This window comes from Schistocerca gregaria, chromosome 8 (assembly GCF_023897955.1).
Source record: "Schistocerca gregaria isolate iqSchGreg1 chromosome 8, iqSchGreg1.2, whole genome shotgun sequence".
In the NCBI taxonomy this organism is placed as follows: Eukaryota; Metazoa; Arthropoda; class Insecta; order Orthoptera; family Acrididae; genus Schistocerca; species Schistocerca gregaria.
The window spans coordinates 296063591-296074603 of NC_064927.1; the positions used below are offsets into that span (position 1 = coordinate 296063591).

The 11013-nt window shown below is 43.5% G+C and overlaps 1 non-coding gene across 1 annotated transcript; it reads left to right on the forward strand.

Annotated features, from left to right (window-relative positions):
- The first annotated feature begins 7360 nt into the window (after positions 1 to 7360).
- Positions 7361 to 7433, forward strand: Trnaa-cgc (transfer RNA alanine (anticodon CGC)). The gene has a single exon. It is a non-coding gene; the product is annotated as a tRNA-Ala (tRNA).
- Positions 7434 to 11013: the final 3580 nt, after the last annotated feature.

Genomic DNA, 11013 nt, shown 5'->3' on the forward strand with positions numbered 1-11013 from the left:
CTGAATCACGCTATCTGGACATTCTTCGTGAATTTGTGGCGGTACAAACTGCCTTAGACGACACTGCGAACACCTCGTGGTTTATGCAAGATGGTGCCCAGCCACATCGCACTGCCGACGTCTTTAATTTCCTGAATGAATATTTCGATGATCGTGTGATTGCTTTGGGCTGTCCGAAACATACAGGAAGCGGCTTGGATTCGCCTCCCTATTCGCCGCAAATGAACCCCTGTGACTTCTTTCTGTGGGGACACTTGAAAGACCAGGTGTACCGCCAGAATCCAGAAACAAATGAACAGCTGAAGCAGTATATCTCATCTGCATGTGAAGCCATTCCGCCAGACACGTTGTCAAAGGTTTCGGGTAATTTCATTCAGAGACTACGCCATATTATTACTACGCATGGTGGATATGTGGAAAATATCGTACTATAGAGTTTCCCAGACCGCAGCGCCATCTGTTGTTGACAATTGTAACTACTGTAATTTCGAAAGTTTGTCTGCCTGAAAATGTACTGTTGTCCCAAGAATATTGCAACAGACGGTGTATTTCTATCGCTGCTCGTTTAGTTTGTATTGCCGTTTCAAATATACCGGTCATTTTTGAAACACCATGTAAGAAGGAAATGACAAGTATTTTGGACAGGTCAGGAAAACTGCTGGTGAATCCTGTGGATGCCTTGATCAGATGGAGGGAATATTTTGAACAGTTGCTCAATGTAGGTGAAAATACGATCAGTAATGTCTCAGATTTCAAGGTAGAATGGGATAGGAATGATGATGGAAATAGGATCACATTTGAGGAAGTGGAGAAAATGGTCAATAGATTGCAGTGCAATAAAGCAGCTGGGGTGGAAGTCGAAACTCATTAAATACAGTGGAACGTCAGGTCTTAAATGGCTACACAGGATAATTGAAACGGCTGGAGTCGGGACAGATTCCATCAGACTGGACAAAAGCAGTAATCACACCAATCTTTTAACATGGAGACAGAAAAGATTGTAACAACTACAGAGGTATCTCTTGAATCAGCGTTGTGGGTATAATCTTCTCAGGTATTGCTGAAAGGAAAGTGCGAGTATTAGTTGAGGACCAATTGGATGAAAATCAGTGTGGGTTTAGGCCTCTTAGAGGTTGTCAGGAGTGGAACAGGGAATTGTATCTATGCTTTATAGATCTAGAAAAGGCATATGACCGGGTTCCTAGGTGGAAGTTATTGTCTGTTCTACTAGATTATGGAATATGAGGCAGACCTTTGCAAGCAATTAAAGGTCTTTTCATGGATTGTCAGGCAGCAGTTAGAGTTCACATTAAATTGAGTTCATGGTTCAGAGTAGTTTCAGGGGTAAGACAAGGCTCCAACCTGTCTCCACTGTTGTTCATATTATTTATGGATCATATGTTGAAAACAATAGACCGACTGGGTGAGATTAAGATATGTGAAAACAAAATAAGCAGTCTCGCATATGCGGATGACTTAGTTGTGATGGTGAATTCGATTGAAAGTTTGCAAAGTAATATTTCAGAGCTAGATCACAAATGTAAGGACTATGGTATGAAGATTAGCATCTTCAAAACGAAAATAATGTCAGTGGGAACGAAATATAAACGGGCTGAGTGCCAAATAGGAGGAACAAAGTTAGAACAGGTGGACGGTTTCAAGTGCTTAGGATGCATATTCTCACGGGATGGCAACATAGTGAAAGAACTGGAATCGAGGTGTAGCAAAGCTAATGCAGTGAGTGCTCAGCTACGGTTTACTCTCTTCTGCTAGAAGGAAGTCAGTACCACGACTAAGTTATCTGTGCACCGTTCAATCTTTCGACCAAATTTGTTGTATGGGAGCGAAAGTTAGTGGATTCAGGATACCTTTAATCATCAAGGTTGAGGTTACGAATATGAAATTAGCTAGGATGTTTGCAGGTACTAGTAGGTGGGAACAATGGCAGGAGGGTGTCCACAATGAGGAAATCAAAGAAAAACTGGGAATGAACTCTATAGATGTAGCAGTCAGGGCGAACAGGCTTAGATGTGGGGTCATGTTACACGCATGAGAGAAGCAAGGTTACCCAAGAGACCCATAGATTCAGCAGTAGAGGGTAGGAGAAGTCGGTGCAGACCAAGGAGAAGTTACCTGGATTCGGTTAAGAATGATTTTGAAGTAATAGTTTTAACATCAGAAGAGGCACCAATGTTAGCACTGAATAGGGGATCATGGAGGAATTTTATAAGGGGGGCTATGTTCCAGACTGACCCCTGAAAGGCACATTCAGTCTTAAATGATGATGATGATGATGATGATTATGATGATGACAAAATGTCACCAGAAAATTATTAACGTAATAAAAAATTTGCATAGTATTTCACATACATTACTCATGTTCAATGCAAAGAACTTCAAATTCCAGTATAGCACACTTTACTTTACATCTACAGAAAATATTGTATCAATATGCGAAAATGTTAAAGTAAAAAATATAAAAATATAAATGAACCATATAGAAATAATGTTATAACATGAGTTGTAGAAATAATTGAAACAGTACGGATAAGATACGAAAATTACACCAAACACTACAACTACTTTGGTTACGGGAGCACCCTACATACGAGTATCAACAATTTGTCCATGTTATAATTGAGGTATCTCCGACATAGGGCGCTCACAACTACACAGAACATTTTTCTAACCGTGCTTGACACTTTCACAGCATTAAGGACACTGCAAAGGTGCCGTTCGTGGTCAAATACAACAGCGCGAGTTGGGGTCTTGACTAGCTAGCATGTGCATCAGTGTTGAAGTATGCATTTTTCGCAGTGTTTCCACATTTTGTCCAGTTCCTGTACACCGTAAGCATTTCGACATACGCTTTTCGGAAAACTATAGCGGGTAATCCGGGGAATTTTTTATGTATAGAAGTAATTTCAACTTTCGTAGCCGGAAAATTATAACAACTAACTTGATTTTTAGATGGGACTTTAGATTTATCTATGTGGGTTTGGAAAGTGACAACATAAAGAGCCTAGATTTTGAAGAAATGAAATGAAGTGAGCGTGTGGCATCGTTGGCCGGGAGGCCCCTATTCGGGGAAGTTCGGCCGCCAAGTGCAAGTCTTTTTTTATTCGACTCCACATTGGGCGACTTGCGAGCCGGTGATGAAACGGTGAAATGATGATGATGATGATGATGATGATGACAACACAGCACCCAGACCCCAAGCAGAGAAAATCTCCAACCCGCCCAGGAATCGAACTCGGACCCGCTTGCATGGGAGGCGAGCACGTTACCAACCAGCTAAGCAGGCGGACATTTGAAGAAATAGAGCAAGGTAGTAGCGAATCAAGCCACTTTCCATCTGTTGGGAGAAGAGAGCCAATAAACGCCTACCATACCGCACTAAACGTAAGAAAAACACGTGATTCTGTTGCGATTCGTGTGGTCATCATATAAAGTGGTGAAAATGTAGATGTTGATCATTTTTACATGCTGTAACAGACTGCGGGCCGAGAATACTGCACACTGAGTTACCTCTGGACTTACACTGATTACATTATGACCACTTCCCACCGCAACACTAGCTACTGTCTGTTGGCGTTGCGGTCACATGATGCGGAAACAAAAGTATGTCAGTGGAGCAAACATTTACGGGGGATAACCGTAGCGAAGGTATGGGCTGGAAATGGGGAATCCGTTGGGATAAGCGACGCCGACAAAGAATAAATTATCTTTACGCAGAGAATGTTATCCAATATTAAAAAAAACGGCAGAGGTAGTCGAATGTTCACGTGCTACTGGCGTGAGCATCTACATAAAGAGGTATAATGTCAATGAAAGTACCACTAGGCGCTAAATGGTTGGAAGACTTCGACTATGCTCAGAGCGTGCTGTTCGGAGGCTCGCCTGCTCTGTAATTTAGGACAGATGGTGCGCTGTGGCATCTCTACCAGAGGAGCACAATATTGGTGCACGTACAAATTTTTCGGAGCACGCCGTCCAACGCACATCGGTGAACATGGAGCTCCGCCTCAGACGGCCCCTCCCCTCTCCCCAAAGTGTTCACTCACTGACCCAAAGACATCGTCAGTTGTGACTGTAGGCTCTACAGGTGAAGAACACTATTGCTACACTAGGGCGATGGCCGCCTCCATTAATGGCGCCATCGAGGTGAACGGCTCGAAACGTGCAGCGCGCCACCGACGCAGGCTCGCGGGAGTAGTATTATGCTGGGGGAGACATTCTCCAACGCTTGCATGGGACCTGTGGTAGTAATCGAAGACACGCTAATAGTTTAGAACCACCTGCATCCCTTCATGCTTGAAATCTTCCCCGACGGTGTCGTCTTCTTTCAGCAGTTTAATTGTCCGTGTTTCGGAGCCATAACCGTGCTGCAGTAGTTTTAAGAGCGTTTTAATGACCTTATGTTGATGTTTCGACGACCAAATTCGCCTGATGTAGATCCAATGAAACCCATCTCGGTCGCTCGGTAGCTATCGGCCGCCATCACCGTGTATACAGACCAGCGGCCCGTAATTTGCACGAATGACAAGACCTGTGCATGGACCTCCAAAAACCTACCAGTAAACTGTCGGGTCCTTGATGCGGAGAATCAATTATGTATTTCGTTCCAAAGACGGACAAACAAACTTTTAAGTAGGTGGCCGATTCATCAGTGCATCACAGTACAGGATCCTGTCCTATCGAGTTTCATTTCTTCAGTTGTTATTGGTATTTCCTTGAAGACATCTTGATTTAATTTTTCTAACATATAAGGGTCCAGAGATTTTAATTCTGGTAAGGTGCAGGCTGTTTTGTGTTTCCCGAACGACCCGTTAAACCCATTATCTCTCAAGAAAGCCTGTAACTATCTCTGCGGAATGGGCATGACATCATTCGTGCTGAGACTACATCAAATACCTCATGTTCCAGTTGGATGTCGTAAAATAACTGAGGCAATATATGTTACGAGCTGTAGATACTAGTGGGTATTTAGAGTCCCATCTATAAAACATGGGTTATTGAGAAGCCTACACTACACGTTAACGAACTGAAGATGTGTATCCATTTCCCGCAGTCAACTTGGGTTCGGACTGACGATCTGGGTATAGTCGGAAGATGCACCAGTTCGCAAATGATTCTTCATCCGTAAGCCAAATCTTGCATAAAAAGGCTGCATCACTTTCCAATATTCGAGAACAACATTCGTACATCTGTAATATATTTTAAGAGCCACTGTGATGAAGCTTTCAAAAGAACCAAATTAAGAAAGGATAAAACGTGTTAGACTGTAGTATCTGAAGAACACTCCTCTGGTTCATACCACCCGCACATTCAAAATGTGTCATACGACGCGCGGACTCTTGTCTTACTGCTGCGATGTTAGTTGCGTTTCTGTCATTAGCTGCTGTTCGTATTCGTTACAGGATTTTATTCTTCATACTTACATGTCGTGAAATGTTTTTTAATGTTAGCAGCTGTAAATGACGACCAGCTTGCATTTCGGAAACGTTAAGGTGCCAGCGAGGCTATTCTGTCGTTGCGTTTAGTAATGGAAGCAGGACAAGAAAAATCAAGACACGTTTATAGAATTTGTCGACCTCAAAAAGATGGTTGATGGTGTGAAACTGCATAAGAAATTCTGAGGAAAATAGGAGAAAGTTATTGGAAACTACGGGTAATATGCAATTCGCGCAAGAACCAAGAGAGGACAATAAGAGTTGAAGACAAAGAAGGACCTGATTATATTAAAAATAGCATAAGGGATGTAATCCTTCGTACTGTGCGACTCATATATCGAAAAATGAATGCGGCAACTAAAACATTCAAGACAAGGATTAATACTCAGAGTGAAGAAATATCAATAATACCGTCTGTAGATGCTATACTCATTGAAATTGAAGAAGAATTGCAGTATCTGTTGAATGCAATGAACAGTCTAATGAGCATAGAATACGGAATGAGGATAAAATGAGAAAAGTTGGAAATAATAAACATTTAGATTAGCGATGAACGTAAGAACATAACTGTACACCATGCAATAGATGAAATGAAGGGTATCTGGTAGTTTGGAAACAAAATAATAGCTGACGAACAACACAAGGAGAACAAAAGTAATTGACTACCACTGCGAAGAGGGGCTTCCTGACTAAAAAAGCCTATTAGTATGAAACAAAGACCTTAAACAAAGGCCTTAACCTGAGGAAGAAAGACTTGAGAATGTAAGCGTGGAGGACTGAATTGTATGAAAGTGAATCACGGATACGGGAAAAAACCGAAAAAGAAGAGAATCGAAGCATTTGAGATGTGGTGCTACAGGATAGTGTAGGACCGGTAAGTCATTGAATGGGACATTCATTCTCCGCTGACTCGGCAAAGAAAGAACAAATGAAATTATCGTATATGTTCCTTAAATTCCATATCACCTTCGGCTAATCATTACCAATAGTTGACCAATATTTCATGCTCTGCCGCTGCACGCATTAAGTGAAATAAACTTCATAGGTAATCGGTGCTTAATTGACGAAAGCAAATTCACTTCTGGTGGCCAGGTAGGGAGGAAACAGGTTTTTATGCCATTAAATTTGCAAGTCCGTTCAAGGGAACTGGTTTCGATATTTACGACCACATTCGAGTCTGCGTTGCTTGTGCATTTATAGACGGTCGTGTAGATCGAGAGCGGCTATTTACAGTTCACTTTTTTTTTTTTTTTTGTCATCAGTCTACTGACTGGTTTGATGCGGCCAGCCACGAATTCCTTTCCTGTGCTAACCTCTTCATCTCAGAGTAGCACTTGTAACCTACGTCCTCAATTACTTGCTTGACGTATTCCAATCTCTGTTTTCCTCTATAATTTTTGCCCTCTACAGCTCCCTCTAGTACCATGGAAGTCATTCCCTCATGTCTTAGCAAATGTCCTATCATCCTGTCCCTTCTCCTTATCAGTGTTTTCCACATATTCCTTTCCTCTCCAATTCTGCGTAGAACCTCCTCATTCCTTACCTTATCAGTCCACCTAATTTTCAACATTCGTCCATAGCACCACATCTCAAATGCTTCGATTCTCTTCTGTTTCGGTTTTCCCACAGTCCATGTTTCACTACCATACAATGCTCTACTCCAGACGTACATCCTCAGAAATTTCTTCCTCAAATTAAGGCCGGCATTTGATATTAGTAGACTTCTCTTGGCCAGAAATGCCTTTTTTGCCATAGCGAGTCTGCTTTTGATGTCTTCCTTGCTCCGTCCGTCGTTGGTTATTTTACTGCCTAGGCAGCAGAATTCCTTAACTTCATTGACTTCGTGACCATAAATCCTGATGTTAAGTTTCTCGCTGTTCTCATTTCTACTACTTCTCATTACCTTCGTCCAGGTGGCGCAGTGGTTAGCACACTGGACTCGCATTCGGGAGGACGACGGTTCAATCCCGTCTCCGGCCATCCTGATTTAGGTTTTCCGTGATTTCCCTAAATCGTTTCAGGCAAATGCCGGGATGGTTCCTTTGAAAGGGCACGGCCGATTTCCTTCCCAATCCTTCCCTAACCCGAGCTTGCGCTCCGTCTCTAATGACCTCGTTGTCGACGGGACGTTAAACACTAACCACCACCACCATTACCTTCGTCCTTCTCCGATTTACTCTCAAACCATACTGTGTACTCATTAGACTGTTCATTCCGTTCAGCAGATCATTTAATTCTTCTTCACTTTCACTCAGGATAGCAATGACATCAGCGAATCGTATCATTGATATCCTTTCACCTTGTATTTTAATTCCAATCCTGAACCTTTCTTTTAATTCCATCATTGCTTCCTTGATGTACAGATTGAAGAGTAGGGGCGAAAGGCTACAGCCTTGTCTTACTCCCTTCTTAATACGAGCACTTCGTTCCAGATCGTCCACTCTTATTGTTCGCTCTTGGTTGTTGTACATATTGTATATTACCCGTCTCTCCCTATAGCTTACCCCTACTTTTTTCAGAATCTAGAACATCTTGCACCATTTTACATTGTCTAACGTTTTTTCCAGGTCGACAAATCCTATGAACGTGTCTTGCTTTTTCTTTAGCCTTGCTTCCATTATTAGCCGTAACGTCAGAATTGTCTCTCTCGTGCCTTTACTTTTCCTAAAGCCAAACTGATCGTCACCTAGCGCATTCTCAATTTTCTTTTCCATTCTTCTGTATATTAGACTTACAATCAGTCAAAACAGTAATCTGCCCTGGTGCCCAAAATTGAAGCAGTGGATCGCTATTTCCCTATCTCGTGTCTAGTTCATCATGTAAGGATGCAGTCAACAGACGAACGTACAATCACGTTCTGCACGGAAAATGGCATTCCGGTTAAAGGACAACCATGACAACCATGTCAATGATGACATCAGGGCTCCTGTCAAACTGGATAGTGTATGCCAGGTTGTGCCACATCCACAATATCTGCATATACAGTCGCCGACGGTGCAATATGGCACAAATTAGACACCTACCAGACTATCGGCGGTGGAGGGCCATAGGAAGGATGGAAGCAGGATACTTGCAAAACGGTTGAGGTCCGAAGGCTTAATGTGAATCGGACTGTTGACTCTCGGATGTGGCAACAGATTAAGTGTCCGAACCAGTACCCAAAAGAGCAGTGAATGGCCGACCAGAAAGAAAGGAGCATTATTTCGATGATTTCGATGTGAGGGAACAACAGTACGGCCTTAGTACTGCACGGCACCTGGCATCTGACCTCGCGGCATCCACTGGAGGTATTTTATCGAGATAAACGGTATGCAGAAGGCTTTGGCAGAGTAGCCTTTATCGTCGGGGTCCTGAATCTCCTCTGATGCCCTCTGGTGCGTCTTCAGAGAATGGAACGTCTAGTGTGGAATCGTCAACATGCCACCTGGGTAGACGAAGAGTAGGGCAGTGTTCTATCCACAGATCACTCCTGAATTTGTCCTGGAAAATGATTCTGGACGCCTTCACATCTGGAGGGAGTGCGAAGCATGATTTCTGGATCCAGGAGGATCCCTAATGTTAACCTGGGATTATGTTAAGAAAACCTCTTCATGAAATTGTCTGGGTGAATCGGCAAGGATTAACTGCTGTCTGTATCGTGATGAGACCTTCGGATCTCATATGCGGTTGTTGTGCAGGCCCAGACTTCGTATTGATGGACGATAATAATTTACCCCATAGGAAGCGGTTGATGTTTTCATGGAAACGGAAGACATTTCACGCATGGCGTGGCATTCTCGCTTTCCCGATTTGAATCCTATAGAGAACGTCTGGGGCGCATCAGGGAGACAGGTTGCATCATGTTAGCATGCGCCAACTACTTTCAAAGACTTGCGAGCAGCTCTCCAGGAAGAACAGGCGTTACTGCTTCAACATGAGATCGAAGTTATCATTCACGGCATGCACCGTCGTTGTCAGACCTATATTGCTGCCAGAGGTGGTCACACCTCATACTGATAATATTAACCAGTTGTTGGAATGTGTGTAATTCGTTAAGGTGGAATAAACAAAGAGCATATTTGTCTACCGTTATGCATATTGCAGTTGTTTACGTTGTGTAGTCTTTACATTGTTTCTACTTTACTATCACCTGTTTGTACCGCTCTGTTGCAAAATAAATACGACCGGACAAAATTTCCGGTTGTGCATTAATTTGGATACCAGTGTATTACGAAGCACATAACCTTTTCGCTCTCTCTGTCCCCAGGCATGTGATTTATAACTACCAACTTTGGAGTTTACCCGTAAGGGCACTGGTAGTCACACCTGTTTATTTTCCTTTGTCTTATTCGTCCTCATATTTTAACACCCATCATTAGAATAACGAGCGAATTGTCTGTAATATTCTCGCTAGTCTCGCAATCTATGCAGAAGAACATCTGTGAGGATATGAAGGCAGGAGTGAGGAACTAGCGGATGTATAATTGTGACAGCTGCATTTGAACCGTGCGTGGATAGCTCAGTTGTTAATAGTATTGACTGCGAAAGGCAAGGCTGCAGTTTGTAGCCCCTGTTCACCACGAAGGTCTGAAAACAGTGCGCCGCTGCCGAGTGTGAGAGTCTGGGAGGATATCCACAACTTGTGAGTCGTCATTATTATGTCACAGTACTGTCATGTTGTCATCCAACTACAGAAAAGTGTATCAAAGCTACCAGAGGTAGTTGCGCGTTGGGTCCAGAAAGAAGTGAATCTCCGGAAAGCGACCGCCGAGCATCTGCCGAGTCCGGCACGTGGCGAGGTCTCCCCAGCCCAGCACTTTATCCAGTCCATCACCTTCTCCGCCCCCCCCCCCCCACCACCCCTCACAACTGGATGATTCGCCCAGCGGCCGCCCCACCTCCTTTCTTTGTTGGGGCTATCGAGTGCCCGGCCAACACCACCGCATTCACGGCCAGCACAATAAGCGACCAGAATTTGTAGCCCTGCCACGGGCAACCGTCCTTCCGCCGAGGATTCCTCGTGATGACTCTGTCTACGGCTGTGGACAGTATCAATGGATCCCTCCCACTTCCCCTTCAGAACTCAGCTTAAGGAAGATGTAGCCGACGCATACTTTCCGCATTGTCGCCTGACCCTACGGCAATGCAGTAATGTAAGCCGTGTACAGGACGAAAGAATATTGCCGCATTTGGACTAGAATTACTTGCACACTAGCAGTTCGAGAAAAAAAAAGGTCCCGTGAATAATTTTTTTAGAAAAATTTCGTCAAATAAGGTTAACTTGGCAACCCTGTACTATTAATCCAAGGGGCATTCGGGCATTCAACAAGTAATGCAAAATATTTCTTTCTGAAGGCAAGTTGCCTTTATTTAGGGTTCCAATACAGCTTATCATTGTCCAGTCTTTTGACCAGGTAACCCTATTTTTCAATATAATGTCTGTTCAGTCAGACGACCTTAGCCACTTTGCTGGGCCTGTATGCCCGTATGGTACCACACTACTGGTCGACATCGGAGCTAACATCTGGCTGCATCAACAACTCCCCCGCTCCTCTCCCCCCTCCCCCAACATCCACGTAGT